An 18026-nucleotide genomic window follows, 5' to 3' on the forward strand; every position below is an offset into this window, starting at 1 on the left:
GAGAGAGAGAGAGAGGTGGCATAGAAAGTGAGTAGGTAGTCAGAAAATTGTGAGGCAGAGAGTGAAGCAATGAGGAATATCCTGGTATGGTAGAAAGAGGAAGAGTGAGAGGAGGCATAGAGAGATGGAGAAAGAGGTAGTGAGGTAAGGCTAGATAAAGACAGACGAAGCGGAGGGAGAGATAAAGCAGATACAGTGAAGTGAGTTGGAAACAGCAGTGAGGTCCAGAGAGAGGTGGGGTAGAGAGAAAGGGTACAGGGATATAGGTGTAGATGGAGCACAGAAAGTGGTAGAGAGAGAGATAAGACCGAGACAGATGAGTAGACAGAAGGGGGATAAAGAGAGGTGTACTGAACGAGATATGAGACAGACCAAGGTAACACAGAGATTGAAAGCGGAGTGTGTACGTAGAGATGTAGAGAAAGGTCAAGAGAGAATATAAGGTGAAATAAGGAGAGATATGAAACTGAAATATACTTGAGGCAGAGAAATAGATGTAGAGGGTGGTAGAAAGAGATGACCTAGAGGTAGTCGGTAGAGGTAGAGAAGTGAGTCAGAGAAAGGGGCAGGGATTTAGTGATCGGCCAAATAGCAAAAGTTAACATACAACAAGATAAAGTAGAAAAAGGAGAGACACAGAGAGAGTTTAAGTGGAGAAGAGGTAGAGAAAGATGAAGTAGAGAAAGGTGAGGTAGAAAGAGGCGCACTGTAGATGAAGGGAGGCAATAGTAAGTTGATGGAAGGTAAACTGAGAGTTTGACAGAGAGGTGAAAGAGTTTATGCAGTGACAGATAGGTGAGGTAATGAAAGAGATTTAGGCCCTCATTATGACATTGGCAGTGACTGTTAAAGTGGCGGTAATACTGCCAGCAGGCTGGTGGTAAATACCGTCAAATTATGACCGTGGCAGTGACTCCTCCCATAGACAGCCAATGTACCGCACCAACCGCCATGGGGTTAACACCACTGACCACGGCGGTAGCCAACAACAGCCAGGTGGAAGACAAGGTACCGCCCACCATATTATGACACAGCAAACCGCCAGGATTTCCAGGACAGCACCAATGCCATCAAAAGCCTGGTGGAAACAGAACACAGAAAACAAAAGACTCACCAACGGGTACACAGAGGACTCCGCCTCTGCCATGGAACCGGAACTTCATGTCTTTTAGATGCTCTTCTATGCCATGGTCCTTCTGGAACACTAATGCTGACGACTACGGTGAGTACAGCCACCTAACACACCAGGGAGGGAGGGAGGATAATGAGAGTGACACACACACACACACACACAACACACACCATTCACACACACACCATACACACAATTAGCTGCAGAGTAAAACCAATGTCACAGGACACATGCCTAATTAAAACAAGGACCACATTGAGCTTTAACTGACACTGTTATTTGATGCCAACAGCCACCATATTGCCCATGCGAAAACAAAAGCAGCTGTTAATGTTCAGAAAGGTCTAAAAGGCCCACATGGCCACAGGGCACAGTCCAAGGCCCAACTTGACTCCTGACTATCCGGACTTCACTGTGCAGGGGCATCATGTTGGAAATGGGCAGGCACCTCAGGGGGAAGGGGTGTGGGGGTGGGAGGCACCTCAGCTGAAGTGGGGAATATGCCCACTGGTTCTCGAGGGGGCTCCATGCTCAATTGCCCCTGGTGGGGAGTGTAAGACCACAGACTCTGAAGTGGGGAACATGCCCACTGATTCTGGGGGAGGTCTCCATGCCCAATTGTTCCTGGTGGGGAGTGTAAGGCCACGGTTTCTGAAGTGGGGATCATGCCCACTGGTTCTGGAAGGGGATCCATGCTCAATTGTCCCTGGTGGGTGGCCTGCATGCCCTCTGCTGGAGGTGAGGGCTCCTTGCTCACTGATGGTGGAGATGTTACCCTGGATGCCTCTGCTGGAGGTAAGGGCACCTTGCCCACTGCTGGTGGAGGGGGCCTCCTGCCTCTCTTTGCTGGTGGAGTGGGAACCTTCACTTTCTTGGGTGGTGGAGTGGGTACCTTCCCTTTCCTGGGTGGTAGAGTGGGAACTTTCCCTTTCTTGCCTCCAGGACTAGGAGGTCCCTCCACTGTCCCATCTCCTGTCCCTTTGTTTTCACCACCCTACTCACAGTAGGAGTGGCAGATATCACACTCTGGGGCCCGTTTGTGCCAGCAGCTGAGGATTTGATGGGAGCAGTGGGAGACTGTTTGGCTGAGGTGCTGTGCTGGGTTGTTGGGACCCTGCTCTTACAGACAGGATGAGGGTTCGAGGGGAGGGAAGAGGTCAAGTTGGGCAAGGAAAAGCTTCTTAGGTACATTGAGGCAGGATATGGGAGGAGGGATGGGAGTGGAGGTTGAAGGAGTGGTTGTCGGAGATGTACGTCTGCTGGACATGGGTGCACATGCATAGACAGTGTGCGTGTGTGAGGTGGATGGCTGTTGGAAGTCTGAGTGCGTGCTTTTGTGTCTCTTAGGAGGGGGGCAGACAGGGTGGCGAAGGACAAAGAGGATGCATGGATGGATGCTGCGGGGGTGTCTGCAAGTGAGGTGTGTGTGCTGTATGATGTGGTGATGGTGGTGGTGGCTGCTGATGCAGTGCATGCAGGTTTGAGTGCGGATGTGACTATAAGGGAGGAGGAGGGGGAGACAGTGGAGGCAGTGGATGTGGTTGTGTGTACAACTGTCTGTTGTTTATGTGGGTGCTTGTGACCTGAAGCGTGCTGCCTGTGTTTGACTGTACTACTCTTGTCTGATGTTTTGTGTGCATGCTTGTCTGTATGTGTGCATAGGATGGGTTGGAGATGAGGAGAATGGGACTGAGAAGCGGTAGTCAGACAGGGGATGGTAGGAACAGGGACACTGGCTGCCATTAGAGAGGAGGCCAGAGCCTGAAACGACCTCTGTAGGGCTGCCAACCCACCGTGGATGCCCTCCAGGAATGCATTGTATTGCTGCATCTGTGCTGCCAGCCCCTGGATGGCATTCACTATGGTTGACTGCCCTACAGAGATGGATCTCAGGGGGTCAGTAGCCTCCTCACTGAGGGCAGCAGGGCTCACTGGGGCAGGGCCTGAGGAGCCTGGGGCAAAGGAGATGCCCACCATCCTGGGTGAATGGGCAGGGGCAAGTCAGTGGGGGCTACTGGAGAGCGGTGCTGGTACAGGGGGTGGCGGCTGTACCTGCAGCTGGGGTGGTTCCAGAGGTGTCCCCCACCACCAGGGAACTTCCATTGGAGGAGGTATCAGAGTCAGTGTTGTCACCTCCTGTCTCCGCCGTGGTGCTCCCCTCGCCCTCCGTCCCACTGGTCCCCTAGGCATCGGTGGGTCCTGGGTCCTGTAGGATGCAGCCCCCTCAGTTGCTGGTGCCTCTGCTCCTACGCCAGATGATGCTAAAGCACACATGGACAGTATGACAGAAAAAAATAGGGGAGAGAGAGAAAGGGAGCACTGGGTCAATTACAGCACCAATACCACAGATGACATATACATTACCATCACACACAGGGACCACAATTGGGCACTATGCATTGCACTGGCATTCCATAGGCTAGGTACCACAGCAAGATGAGAGCCAACCACTGCCAACTGCACCCCTCCTGGGACCCACTGAGGCTTGTCTGGCCTGGATTGCCACCTAGCTGGAATACAAGATATTGCTATTCACCAATTTACCTTGTGCTGGACCGCGCAGCAATGTCTGAGCTGGCATTAAGGGCACCCACTTACTGAAACCCACCTCCTGGATCCCATGCCAGGCAAAAGCAATAGTTGTCACGCTCACTGTACTCACTCCCTTGTGGCTGCTGCTCTCAAGCGCCCATCCAGCTCTGAGGTAGGCCACCGCCAGTATGCGGGCCATCAGTGGGTTCAGGTTCCGACAGGCACCCCTCCCTCATTGGGAGGCCATCCCCAGCTGGGCCTCCACGGTCTTCCGGGCCCAGAGTCTCAGATCCTCCCACCTTTTCCTTCAGTGGGTACTCTGCCTGCCATAGACCGCCAGGGTCTGCACATCCTTGGCGATGGCACGCCAAAATCCCTTCTTCTGATGGGTGCTGACCTGCAGAGGTAATTCAGACAGGAAGACACCATTAACCAGACAATCCGACCTGTCACACATATGGCCCACAAATTACATTTCCATCTCCATTGGCACACACATCACCCGGAGCCCTGCAAGTACACTTCCACCAGACATACCCCACACCTTCCCGCATGCATCGTCCCCATGGTGTACTCACCTGCTGGTCTGGAGGTCCATACAGCTGTCCATACAGGGGTAGGACCCCATCCACCGGGCACTCTAACTCCTCCGTAGTGAAGGCAGGCGCCCTTTCTGGCCATGGCAGGATCCAGACACAGGTCACAGCAGCTCACGCATTATATGTGTTGTCCTGTGGAAAGTCAGGAATCGAGTGAGGTTATAGATAGAAAATGGCGGTCAAGTCCGCGGTGGTGTACACCATCACCACCGCCAGTGATCCTCATTGGATGCTGTACTCCATAGAGCCCCATGTTACCCAATGAGGAATAGCACAGCGGTGCAATACCACCTTCTGCCATGACGCCCAACACCGGCGGAGTTACATCACTTCCACCTGTCCAAACTTACAGGACAGGCAGTCGCCATTTCATGGTGGTGGACAATAATCAGAAATTTAAACTGCATCATTGCTGTGAATTGTACATACAGTGCCATTCACATAGTCTGATTACATACATGCCCAGTTGCTCTGAGGTGGTGGTTCCATTGTTCAGTTTGTAACAACCCTTCACACTGTTGTGTCCCTTAGATACCTGCCACTGTGGAGGAATAGGAGGAGGAGGCAAGCCGCCATTTACAGACCGCTTGTGGACTTGGCTACACTGGAGGAGAGGCATATAATACTGACCTATAGACTGGACAGGGCCACAATCACAGAGCTGTGTACTCAATTGGAGCCTGATCTGCTATCAGTTATCCGTCATCCCACTGGTATCCCCCCTCTTGTGCAAGTTTGTTCAGTGCTCCATTTCCTGGCAACTGGTTCTTTCCAAGTAACAATGGGCTTGGCAGCAGGAATGTCACAGCCAATGTTCTCAATCGTGCTGGCAAGGGTTTTGTCTGCCTTGCTCAAACACATGCGCAGCTACATCGCTTTCCCCCAAGTGGAAGATTTGGCCACTGTGAAGGCTGGATTTTATGCAATGGGACCTATTCCCAATATTATTGGGGTGATTGACGGAACACATATTGCATTTGTCCCCCCCCCGACACAATGAACAGGTGTTCAGGAATCGGAAGAGTTTCCACACACTCAATGTGCAAATGGTGTGCCTGGGTCACCAGTGCATCTCCATCGTCACTTCCAAGTATCCTGGGTCTATGCATGATGCCTTCGTCCTGAGGAATAGAAGCATCCCAAATGTGATGGCACAGTTACAGAGGCACAGGGTGTTGCTGATAGGTGAGCCTGAGTCCCCACCCAAGATATGTCAGAGTATGCCTTCTGGAGTAATCCCTCATACTATTGTGTAAGTCTGATGTTTGTCCCTCAATTCTTGCAGGTGACTCTGTCTACCCAAACCTGTTGTGCCTTCTGACCCTTGTGAGGAATCCCAGGACAGGGGCTGAGAATTGGTATAATGATGCACATGGGCAAACCAGGCGAATCATAGAACGTACCTTCGGCCTCCTGAAGGCCAGGGTCAGATACCTCCATGTGACAGATGAATCCCTTTGCTACACCCCAGAGAAGGTCTGCCAGATAGTTGTAGTATACTGCATGTTGCACAACCCGGTCCTCAGGTGAAATGTGCCTTATCTGCAGGAGGAGGAGATTGAAAATGCCTCTGTGGCAGCAGTGGACCCTCAGGACAGTGAGGATGAGGAGGCACAGGATAAGGATGTGGACAACAGAACATCAGTAATACGGCAGTACTTCCAATGACACACAGGTGAGACAGTGGAACTGAGCATTCCTGTAATTATTTATGTTTTCTGTGTGGCTGTAGCAGGATGGCAGTCACTTCCTTTGCATCTTAAATGACTGTCACCTATGCCTTCTCAATTTGCAGATGTTTGGTGTTATTACTGTGTACTGATGTGATGACTACAGACGGCTACAGGTCATTATTTGTATGCTATGACAAAGTTCAGGTCAATTACACAAGAGGTAACTGTGAACATAATTGCACATTTTCATCACAGAAAGCACTATCACTCAAGTTGTGTTCAAGGGTGTTTATTGTAGTGAACTATATAGAAGGAATAGTGCAATGGGGGTGATGGTAGAGGTAAGTCCAGAGTATTGGTCCAGTCAGTTTGTAGCACAGGTCCAGTGTCCAAGGTGGCATAGGAAGGGAAGCAATGGCAGTTTAAAATGGACAAGAAGAGACAAGGGCAAACAAGGGGGACATTCAGGAGGGTCTCATTTCCTGGCAGTGGTCTTGGTCTTATCAACTGTCTCTTGCATCTGTCTGGGTCGCAGGGACTGTTTGTGGGGTGATTCACCTTCTGCAAGGGTAGGGGTGCTGGTGGCCTGTGGTTCATGTGGCAGGGCCTCCTGTCCACTAGCTGCAGCAGATGAGGTGGGCTGTTCAGTTGACTGGCTAGTGGAAGGGGCCTGCTGGTGTGCTGTATATTCTCTCTTGATGTTGACCATATCAGCCAGCACCCCTGCTATGGAGACCATGGTGGTGTTGAGGGCCTGAAAATCTTTCCTGATCTCCTGATGGTGGACCTCCTGCAGCCGCTGGTTCTCCTACATTTGTTAAGAATCTGGCCCATATTGGCCTGGGATCATTGTTAAGCCCCCTGGACAATAATGAGCGCCTCCTGGAGAGTCGGATGCCTGGCCTATCCTCCCCCTGGCGCACAGCTGTCCTCCGAGTGTCCCTGTCCCCCGTGTCTGTGTCCCCTGAACAGTGTGCCCACTGCCACTGACCCCATGACCCTGATTGTCTTGGCTGTGAAGTGTGGACCCTGTACAAGTGGGCACACTGCTGATTGACGTGTCCTGGGGACAGAGGTGTGGGGACGTTGGGTGGAATGCTATGGTGTTGGATACGGAGAGGGGAGGCTCTGTGGTGGACTGGGAGTGGGCGGGAGTGGCCGTCTGACCAGTGGTCCCTGATGGGCCAGGCAGGTCATCCAGATCAGAAGTCCAGAGTAAATGTCACTACTGGGGGCATATTCTTTTGGGAACTGGATAGTTGTGGCACCTCCTCGCCACTGGGATTGGCTGGGGCACCTGTGGGGATGTAAGTGATGTATTATGCTTTATATTCTACATCCCTAGCTTCCCCTATATCATTGCTGTTGCCCTGCCACCTTTGTTTGTGTATGGTGATGTATTGTGTGATTGTTAGTTCTCCATGCTGTGCATGCATTGGTGGTGGGTGTACATGCAGAGCTGGGAGGGCTGTACATGCATTGGTATGGCATGCAGGGCTTGGCATTGGGGTTAGTCACATGTGTAGGTGCACTGTGTGGGATGGGGTGGAGCGATGGGAGTCAGGGTGAGGGGGTAAGATGGCATGCAGGTATAGGGGGTGATAAGTAGTAAATTTTGACTCACCAGTGTCCAGTCCTCCAGTGAATCCCTCAGGATGCAGGATTGCCATGACTTGCTCCTCCCATGCAGTCAGCTGTAGGGGAGGAGGTGGTGGTCCACCACCAGTCTTCTGAATGGCGAACTGGTGCCTTGCTGCCATGTAACATACCTTCCCCCTTAGGTCGTTCTGCCTCTTCCTGATGTCATCCCTTGTTCTTCGATGCTGTCCAACGGCGTTCACCCAGTCCACAATTCTCGGTCATAGCTCCATCTTCCTTGAAATGGATATTTGCTGTACCTGTGCTCCGAAGAGCTGTGACTCTACCCTGAGTATTTCCTCCACCGTGACCCGCAACTCCTCATCAGTGAAACGGGGGTGCCTTAGTGGGGACATGGGGGGTTGTGTGGTGTGCGTTGTGCAGAGGGTGCTGGGTAATGTGGTGGGGTGTAGGATGTGGAGAGTGTGACGGATGTATGGGTGGTTGTCATGTGTGTGTGAGTAGTTGTCTCTGTGATTTGTGAGGCTAGCTATGGCAGTCTTTTCGTGTTGGCAAAGGGTTGTGTGTAATGTGGGTGTGTGTTTTACAGTTCTGTATGTGTGTGTGTGTGTGGTGTGTGTATGAGTGTCAGGTGTGTGATTTTAGTTTTGGGCAACGTTGTGTTGTTTTGTATTTGGGTGGCCATTCTGACCGCGCTAGTGTGTAATGCCAATGGTTTACCATTATTGAACGTCTGCTGTGGTAATTCGTGGGTCATAATGTGATGGGCATTGTTTTGTTGACGTAACGGTATGGGTGTTCGTACTGACACTTTACCACTGACCTTTGGCCTGGTAGATTTGTGTTTGTGGCAGTATTCTGTCAGTTTCATGTGTGTGTATCATAATATAGAGAACGGATGTTCACCTCTGCTGTGGTATGTTGGTGGCCGTCACCGCAGCGGTAAGCGGCATTTTCCGTCAATGTCATAGTGACCACCTTAATGTAAAGGTAAAGAGAGGTGAGCTAGGGATAGGTAGAGACTGAGGCCCTGAGTTATACTTTTTTTGCACCACATTACCAACATTTTTTTATGCAAAAGCGGTGCAAACTTACAAAATACAATTGCAAAAAAAGTATAAATCAGGACCTGAGTGTGATAGAGAGAAAGTCAGTACAATAGTAGGCAGAGAGAGGGAGAGCTGATGAGATAAAAAGACAGAGGAAAGGGAGAGAGAAGAAAGAGGGAGGGAAAGAAAGAGAGTCTTTTGAATGTCCCAATCTTTTTATTAGGGGGTCCTTGACAGCTGGGGTCCTTGGGCAATTGCTCTCTTTGCTCATGCATTAAATGTTCTGACAGGGATGGGAAATATGATAAAATGGCTAATAGAAGGTACAAATGGTTATAGAGTGGTCAGTAAGGGAACCAAGACATTATATAATGACCCAAAGAAACCATATGCAATCCTACAGTGCAGAGGGGACAAAAAACATGATACAATGGAGATAGAGCAGGCAGGGCCCAGGGCATACAGATGGGAGGTTGTGTGACCAATCGTCCTGTTCTTTGAAGGTTTATCCAGAATTTGGGTGAAAAGTCCTCTTGTCTGCACTCAGCTGGTGTGCAACACCAATTATAATCCTGTTCTTGCAGGACAACAGAACTGCTCACGAGGAGCATGCATGCTACTTGATTGGACACCTCTAGTGGCCTGGCAAATTGTACATTGGTCACTCTTTCAGTGTTTATCAGTGGCTGGGAGGGAGGAGCTGCAGCACAGGAAAGGACCTTCACAATAAGGCTTCACTACACAGATTCACCTGTAGAGATCCTAATAGGTACCATGGACACATGCAGCTAAACAACCATGATTGTGTGAATGAGATCCATTCTGTAAGTTTTGCCTATACTTATATGTGAGGAGTTCTCTGCCCTGACTGTGAAGTTTCTCCATGTGTAAGAGTAGATTTTAATAGTAAGATAGAGATGGACACATGGGAGTGGGTGGGAAAATGGGCAGGCTTACTATTCTAGAGGATGGCAATAGGGAGAAATAAGAGAGGGTTTATGCAGCATTAGAGATGAGTTTAGGGAGGGACATCACCCACCTACCCAACAGTAAGCCAATTGCATTAATCTGGGGATGGAGAAATGTTACTTCTCCAAGACTAGCAAGTTTACATCTGGAGTTGTTGAATACCAAACGTATTAAACTTACTACAATATGTTTGCCAGGATCAAACAGCTTGATAAAGTTGGAGACCAGAGATTGTAAATCAATACTATTTGTTCCAAAACCTATTGGATTACTAAATATTATTTTTGGTGAATAGATCACAAGCGTGGGCACTGTCTATCCACTGCCCTCCAAGATAATATCCAGTCCACTTTTTATTTTAACTACAAACTCCGCAATAACTTTCAGATTGAATCTAAAGGCTCTAAATCTTGGACAAAAAAAGGAAGACAAATGATGAGTTCAATGGGTAATTGATCAAGAGCCAAATGAGGAGGCCAGGACTAACAGCCATGTCTACTGTTGCCCATTTTCCAAATCACTCACTAGACCACAAGTGGGAGGCAGTGGTTCTGATGGAAAGGCCACTGAAACTATCATTGTATTGTGGGACCACCCAGATTCTTAATATATTGTTTATGCCCATCATATTTAGGTAAAGCAGTATAGACAGGATTAGTTGAGGTGTCTTCCCACCACACTGAATTGCCCACCTTGTTAGGGGTCTTGTCATGATAGTTTTTCAAAGCACTTACTGCCCATGTTGTGCCTACGACTACGACATCTCAGTAATTTCACGAAATGGGAAAAAGGAAGAAGTAGATTATGAGACCGCTTTAGATCCTATGTAAGTTGTTTGTTGACGGGCAGTATCCATACTCAAAACTGATTACCATTGGTTTTTCAGGTCTTAGAGCTATTTAATTCCATTATGATGCCAGTTATTCATTTTGGAAACTTGTCTCTACTTGGCACCCAAAAGGGAGCATTAAATGCTTACTCTAGGCGGTCGCAAATTAATTGAAGCTCAAATACATTATGACACAATCATACCAAAGAGGCCCAATATCCACCAAAGTTAAGGATCTTAAAATGGCCTATTTCAGAATTTCATTCTGGAATGAAGTTCCAGAAAGGTGTTCTTCGCTCTTCTACAAATGTCTTCTGATGTCTCTGTGATGCCAAATTTTCTATTACTGTGCAAAGTCTCAATATTTGTTGAGAGTGTCTACATGCATGAAAAGTGTCTCCATACACACAGAGTGACCTGTGAAGTGATAATGAAAATTGGCCACTCTAGTTGGAAGAGGAGACGTAATATTATGGTGATATTAAGGAAGAGTCAGGCAGAGACATATGGAATGGCAGAAATGATATAATCCAAAAGGAGACAAAGATGGGGTAGAGCAACAAGGAACAGAATGTCAGGAGAGGCATATTTAAGGACACGTGTATCCTACTCTGGAGGAGGATGCCACATGTCAGAATAAACAACCAAAAAGGAAAATGACTGCAAGTCAAAATAATAGGTATGCTGATGCAAAGAGAGCACAGCTCACCATATTACCAGATGACAAGTCACAGTGCTCACTAACTAGTGCAGCAGTCCACCTGTGATCTAGACCAGCAGAGCATGAGCTGAGGGCTCTGGGAAGTGAGGCTAACACTCTTCTGTAGACCGGCTTAGGGTCAACGGTCACTGTTGGTACTGGTCCTGTGAAACCACTTTGGATACTGTTGGCTCCTTAGGCAACTTACTGTAAATCATGGACCACCACAAAGGCTGACTAGGGCTTGGCGGCACGGCAGCTGTGAGTATGAAAGGCAGTTAGATGAGGACAGTTTGAATGTAGTAGTGCTAAAGCAGCAAGGCAGCCTCAGGCAGGGCACAAAGAATGTCACTGCTGCTTCCAATAAGGGAGGCTGTTAAAGCCAAACTACATGTTTACAATACTGTTTGTGACATTGGACGTGCATTATCACTGGTGACTGCTGAAATGTGACAACATCATCATTTCACATGAAAACTATGCCCAACGTTGCCAAGCTTCTTCCTGCTAAAATGGGTGATATTTTTCCCTTTTGTGAGAGAAAATGTTTATTTTGCCCTTTGTATGTGATATCTTCTGGTACAACCCCTCCTTGAGAATGCAATGTTGGGTTTGAGTCACTCAACATGTGTGATCTGTGTTGCTAGCCACCTTCAGCATTTCAGGCTTGTCAATCAATGTGTAACCCACAAACGTGCCAGCAATCAGGGCCTACTAGATACTATCTGCCAGGCCCATGGATTAATTTACTTGTCCAATCTATCAATGTGAGGCTGGACTTCATCTGCTTTATACAGTTGTCACTTGTGAAAGCAACTTCTTGATGATTCACCTCTCAAGAGCTTCTGTGCCTGGCAACACGTCCACCCTCGCCTACCCCATGTGACACAGCATCAATCAGCCACTTCAGAGGCAAAGTCTAGCTTGACGCAACCTCCCCAGCCCTGGATGACTGAGGCTGAGAAACCACCTAGTGGCCAGCCCCTCATCCACCTCAGGCAGCCACCCACCTACACAGCACTAATGTGCCAGAACTCTGCATAAGGCTTGCCGGCTCTTAAAGTGTCTGAGGTTGAGTCAAATCCTAGATTAAAATTGTCTGCATTGAAAGATCACCTCTCCATTGCGCTCTCATTGCAGCCTCAGTCACATGGCATGCTTTCAGCACCAGTGAGAGCACAGAAAAGAGTTCAGGGCAGCCTGTATTGCTGGGATGGCTGAGGCTCACGGAAGACTGCCCAGTACTCACATGCTGCCAGCAAGCACAGCTTCCCATGGGAGTATAATTTGAAGAGCTAATTGCCTCTAACCACTGAACTCTGCTAATTGAGGCTATAGTCTGACAGTAGATGCCTATTACAATAAGTAGTGTGCAGTGACATGATCACCCAGCCTGTTGCGGGGAGGAGCTTGGGGGCAGGTGAAGATTAAGAAGGTCCTCTTCAAACAATGCAGAGGAGTTCTGTGAAAAGCTTTGCTCCACAGCCCCTGCTCAGTTTCTCTTGCAGCATAATTTTCCTAGCCCATCCTCAGTCCAGGCCTAGCCCTTCTTCTGCAAGGCCTTTCCTTTAGAGTCATACTCACAAATGAGAAACAGAAAGATAGAATGTTCAGTTTACAATATACAACATAATTGCTGGCCAATCACTTGGAATCCATATAGCTGCCAAGTTTTTATATTGTGTGGCCGAATAGCACACTAATAAGGATAATGATGGCACAGCATATAACTGTTATCCTATTGTTGATAGCCAGGAAATATATAAAAACAGATCTCTCACATTACACACTTGTAGAAGTGAGTAGCTTTCCAGTCCATGTTTTTTCTTTGCGTGATGGCATTCGTAGTCCAATGTAATTGTTTATAAAACAAACCAGGACACTTCATCTCCCAGAAAACAAAGGAAATCCCTGGAAGCTACTCAAGCATGCAAGTGCGAAATATAAGAGCTCCGTAAAAGCACTAACCAATGCTTTACAAAACTAAAGAACAAAATATTGGCTGTGTCAGTGCTAATTTTACAAATAAATGTATGTAGAAATGTGTTTGTGAGCAACTTGTCTTGTCCCTAGGGTGATCACCTCACAACTCATCATTACTAACAGTGCTTCAAGTCCTGAACTTTTCACCTACAGATAATTGCCATCTTGTGTTAGTGCAACTATATTAAATAAGCAAACCAGGACAACAACACCCAAAATTTTACGTTCAAAACCCAAGACTGGAAACTGTGTAATGATTTTAGTGAGGTGATTATTTGCAAATTTGTAGGTTTGGCGTAAGTCAAGACCTTTTTTGAATTCACTAAAATTATATGTATAGTATGCCAACATAAAGGGGCTTTTAGCCACCTCTCTAGATCCATGTGTCTGTTCTTCTGCCATTCACATGTTACGTCTGCTCACTACAGCATACAGCATGGGGCAATAGTCAGCCTACATCAGCCACTGGGTAACTTTACTTTGAGTTACTGCATTGTGCCCGTTCACATGAAGCACACAAGGTAGTTCTCTTCAGTGCCAGTGTTCTTGATTTGATTTATTATTACCTTAGTGTTGCCTTTGTATGTAGAAACAGATGTGACAGCAGAACACTTTTTACCAGAAGAGAGCACAGGGCGCATTCCAGCTTTATCAGTGCCTGTCTCCTGGCAATGCTCTTATAAAAGATTTTGCATTAGTATTTATCTAACTAATTTCTGCTTTTTAACACCATACCAGCAGGTCACTTAAACTCTGAATATAGGTGCATGAGGGTGCTCTATCTTTGCAACCCTAACCAAGGGTGTAGTAAAGCGCCCACTATTCCAGCTTATGAGGAGCTACTTGGGACAGATTAAATTGTTTTATGGCCCTCCCTAACTTTCATCTCTGGCTTGCAGATTGTTGCAAGGCAGAAGGAATGACCTATAGATTCTAGAAGAATGTATTACAATGGGATAACAGTGGGATGGGATAGGGTTGGAGGAATTAAAAAAAACTTTAAATTGTGACAGGATGGACAAGAAATGTTTTGAATATAAAAGAAAAAATAAGTTAGAGTCAAATACAATGAAATAGCTTGAAGAAAGGGAAATAGAGTGCAAATAAGAAAAAAAACAAGGAAAGTTAAAAGGAAGTACGATGGAACATAGGCACAAAAGAAGAATGGAAAGAAAGAGAGAAGGATGGAAAGAGAAAATGAATGACGGGGAAAAAGAATGAAACTTGGAAACTGGGGTAGCAGAAGAAAAAAGAAGAAACGAATAAAAATGGGAGGAAAGAAAGAAACCAATGCAGTAAAGAGAATGAAATAATGGGAAGAAGAAATGAGAGATTCCTGGAGAGACGGTGAAAGGAAATAAAGTAAAGAACTAGCAAATGGGAGGAATTCAAGGAGAAAGAGAGATAAGAGAATGGGCAAAGGAAGGACAGAAGGACGATAAGAAGAAAGGAAGGAACAAGAATGTGAGAATGGGAATCAGAAAAGGTAAGATGGAAAACAGGAAGGAAAATTGAACACAAAAATAAAGAAGCACAGAAAGCTCGAAGGACACCTGAAGGAAGAATGGACAGAACAAAAGAAAGAACAATGGAATGAGAGGAGAAAGAAAAGGGAAGAAAGAAAGAAATAGTAGGAAAGAAAGATGGGGATAAAAAAGGAAAGAATCAAAGAAAAAAGTCAATGCTGGTGATGCAGATTTTGGTCACATTCTTTTCAAATCACATTTTAAAATGCATCATTCCAAAGCTTTTTCCTCTGGGGAAGAATGCCTACTGGCTCCTTAGTAGAAAGGGTCAGGATCGCTCACTTTTCTAGGACATTTCATTCTATGTGGCTCAAAGTGGGGGTATTTTATTTTCCTGGCTACTCCCTTGACCCTAACAGTCTGTTATTCCCTTTTTGTTTAGTTTTTTGGCTAACTTCACTATGAGTTACAACGTGTGGCCCTCTCACAAAGAGCACATCAACACACAAAGTACTTACCTTTAGTGCTGGAGAGTACTATGGCAATGTGTGCTTGTTTGAGCCCAAAACAATTTGTTTCCTGCAACCAATGTTTTTGTTAAGATTGAAGATGGCCCAACGGCTTCCTAAACAGAGTTTTGCAAAAACTATGATGAAATAAAACAAGAATTGCCAAAAGGCTGATGGCCAATACCAGACTTATTGGCTTTGCCACCAAAGTTTGTTATAACTAATGACAGGAATATGAGAGTAAATGGGATACTGTCTTAAATATACAAATAGTTCCTTAGTAGCAATATTCTTAGAAGAGTAAATAAGCATCAGGCCATTTCAAAATAACATCATACCTTAAGTAATTGGACCAGCTCTCCCCTTGTTGGTTAATAGAGGGGAGGCAAGAGAATGCCTAGGCTGGAAGCATTTTGTCCATTCAGCTGTTAGCTTTTGTCAACAATTCTGCTTTGGTAGCAGGACTATGTTAGGATGCTGAGTTGGTGTAGAAGTAGCAAAGCCTGCCCTTTAATTTGATGGAGGATGGGGAAAGTGTGCATGCCGTGGCAGGACAAACCCCCAGGCATCTCTCACCAGCAGAGTGTGTCTGGTCAGATTCATTCTTTAGCCCAAGTGTGCAACTCCTTTTTATAAAGAAATGGGGCCCAGTAGAACTTACTTGTGCAGTTGTGTCTGTGACAGTCTAATAATTTCTAACTCTTTACACTTTGTGAGAAACAAGTGACACATTTCTGATTCTATATGTCCATTTTTAAAATGTATAAAAATATTATTTTAAACACTGGGAGTTCTACACATTGATGTTTTGAAATAGAAATTAGAATTAGGCTTAAACATGTTTTTTGAAGGCGGTATTTGCATTTTTGGATAGTTGGAACTTTGGGCTAGGGAATAATTAGCTGGCAATGGAGACCACCAGCACAAATTAACCACAAGTTTACGCTTGTATACACCGAAAGAGTGCATAAAAAAGGATAACTACCACATTAGAAAGGGAAAATCGGGGAAGGTTTGAATATCACGTATCTTTTTTTCTGCTCATTTCGTACGGGCACTCCAGCAGTCTCTCATGTGAGAAAGGAAATGTCATAAAATATAAACGTTCAACAAATATTTTAGCACTTCTTTCACACTGCTAGTACAATTACTACAAAGTAAACAACTATAGCCACATGGGTATACGTTATTTGAGTTTCAACACCTCTTATATGTTCTACATGTAAATACGATGCTTACAGTCTTTGTACGCGCTACTTTCTTTGCCCCATAGATTGACCATGAAACAATTCTTCAATCTTTATGCCAGTGTTGTGGTGCTTGTGATATTAACAAAGGATGTACTGGGAAAACTTACAGAAACATTTGAAACATTTTCAGAATAATTATCAAATTATTTACCTGAAATCCAGCCTCCAAACCTAGACAGTGTTGACTTACACCACAAAATGGTCAAACGACACAATCAGCACTGTTCAATGCACAAGCAGGATTGAGGGTCAAGAGGCTGTCTTACATTTTATGCACTTATGCCCGAACACTCTGGCGGTGTGAAGGCATATCTTCAGCCACAGTTTTCAGCCCACAACATAATAATTTGCAGCAAGGCGCTGTCATTCTGCCTCCAGAAAGACTCAAATCCCTTGTTTAGGAAGATGGCTCTTTATATTTTCTGGGCATGGAAATTGACCAACTCTAACTGCCACTCTTAAACTGGTGCTCATACTGGAACCTTGAAAACTCATGAGGTTCAATCGGGCTGAAACGTGAAATGACCACAACACTCACTTAAAAGGGGTAAAAGGCCGCTTTAATAGAACAGGTCTGGCAAAATACAACGTTGGCATAATAGCCTCACAAAACTACCCAAACCTCACTAATACAAATTCATCACCTAACCCCTCCCCCTCCCTCTAAAGTGAGACCACCGCACTACCCCTTGTCCCATCCCCACCTTGACCCGACCAACCCATTAACCCATCTGTCCTGCAGTCACCTTCTCCAGTTACCCTTGTCTGTGCAGACTCCCTGCCCTCTCATCTTTCTGATCTACCCCTTCCCCCCTGAAAGGCCACACAGGAAAACCCGAACAGGCGTTTTCCTGCCCCACCCAACCCTATCTACCTGTCCCATAAACGTTCACCCATTAACTAAGCAATCAACAGCCGAAGCTCTAACAAATAGTGCTCATTACCCAAAAACGATAGGTGAACACCATCCTGCTGAAACAATTCAACATCAGAAACCACAATATTCTCATGTGTGAGCACCGAAAAACCTTGGGCCTTACAAAAACTCCTCATTTCCCTGTTAATCTTTCTGCGCTGCTTCTCAATCCCTTTAAATGAATTGACACCCCTCCAAACCCTTCTCGGCACAAAACTCATCCAAACAATATGTGTACCTGACCAACGTTTTTTAATCCTACATAAATCCAACTTCATGACCTTCAACAAACCAATTCCTGACAGTGCGACCAAATCATTTTCACCCAAATGTAAAACCAATAAATCTGGACAAACCCCCCGCTCCATCCTCTTAGCTAACACATAAAGTAACTCACCCCATCTCATACCACTCTTTCCTACCCAACTAATTTTTATCCGAGCCCCATCAAGCCCCAATTGCCTCTCAGAATCCACAATGCAGCTTGCTTCTCCGCCCAGCGAACAAAGGAGTGTCCTACAATCCACACTGCGCACACCTTGTCAGGACCCCTGACGCAACCTACAAGAAAAAATATGTTAAGTAATACATCTTGATTCATGCATGCCAAAAAACCCAAGAAAGAAAATGGAATAGTGCGGAGAGATAGAGGTATAGAAAGCCAGAGAAGAGCTTAGACAAAAAGATGCAACAAGCAGAAAGACCCCCCAGAAATACCCTCCTACTGCTTAAACGAGCGCACGTACCTCTTGAAACATCTTGACCACCACCTACCCAATTGCTTAATAGACTGATCCGATTACCTTGTCTTCTCGCTTCC

The sequence above is a fragment of the Pleurodeles waltl genome, chromosome 1_2 (assembly GCF_031143425.1).
Source record: "Pleurodeles waltl isolate 20211129_DDA chromosome 1_2, aPleWal1.hap1.20221129, whole genome shotgun sequence".
Taxonomy (NCBI): domain Eukaryota; kingdom Metazoa; phylum Chordata; class Amphibia; order Caudata; family Salamandridae; genus Pleurodeles; species Pleurodeles waltl.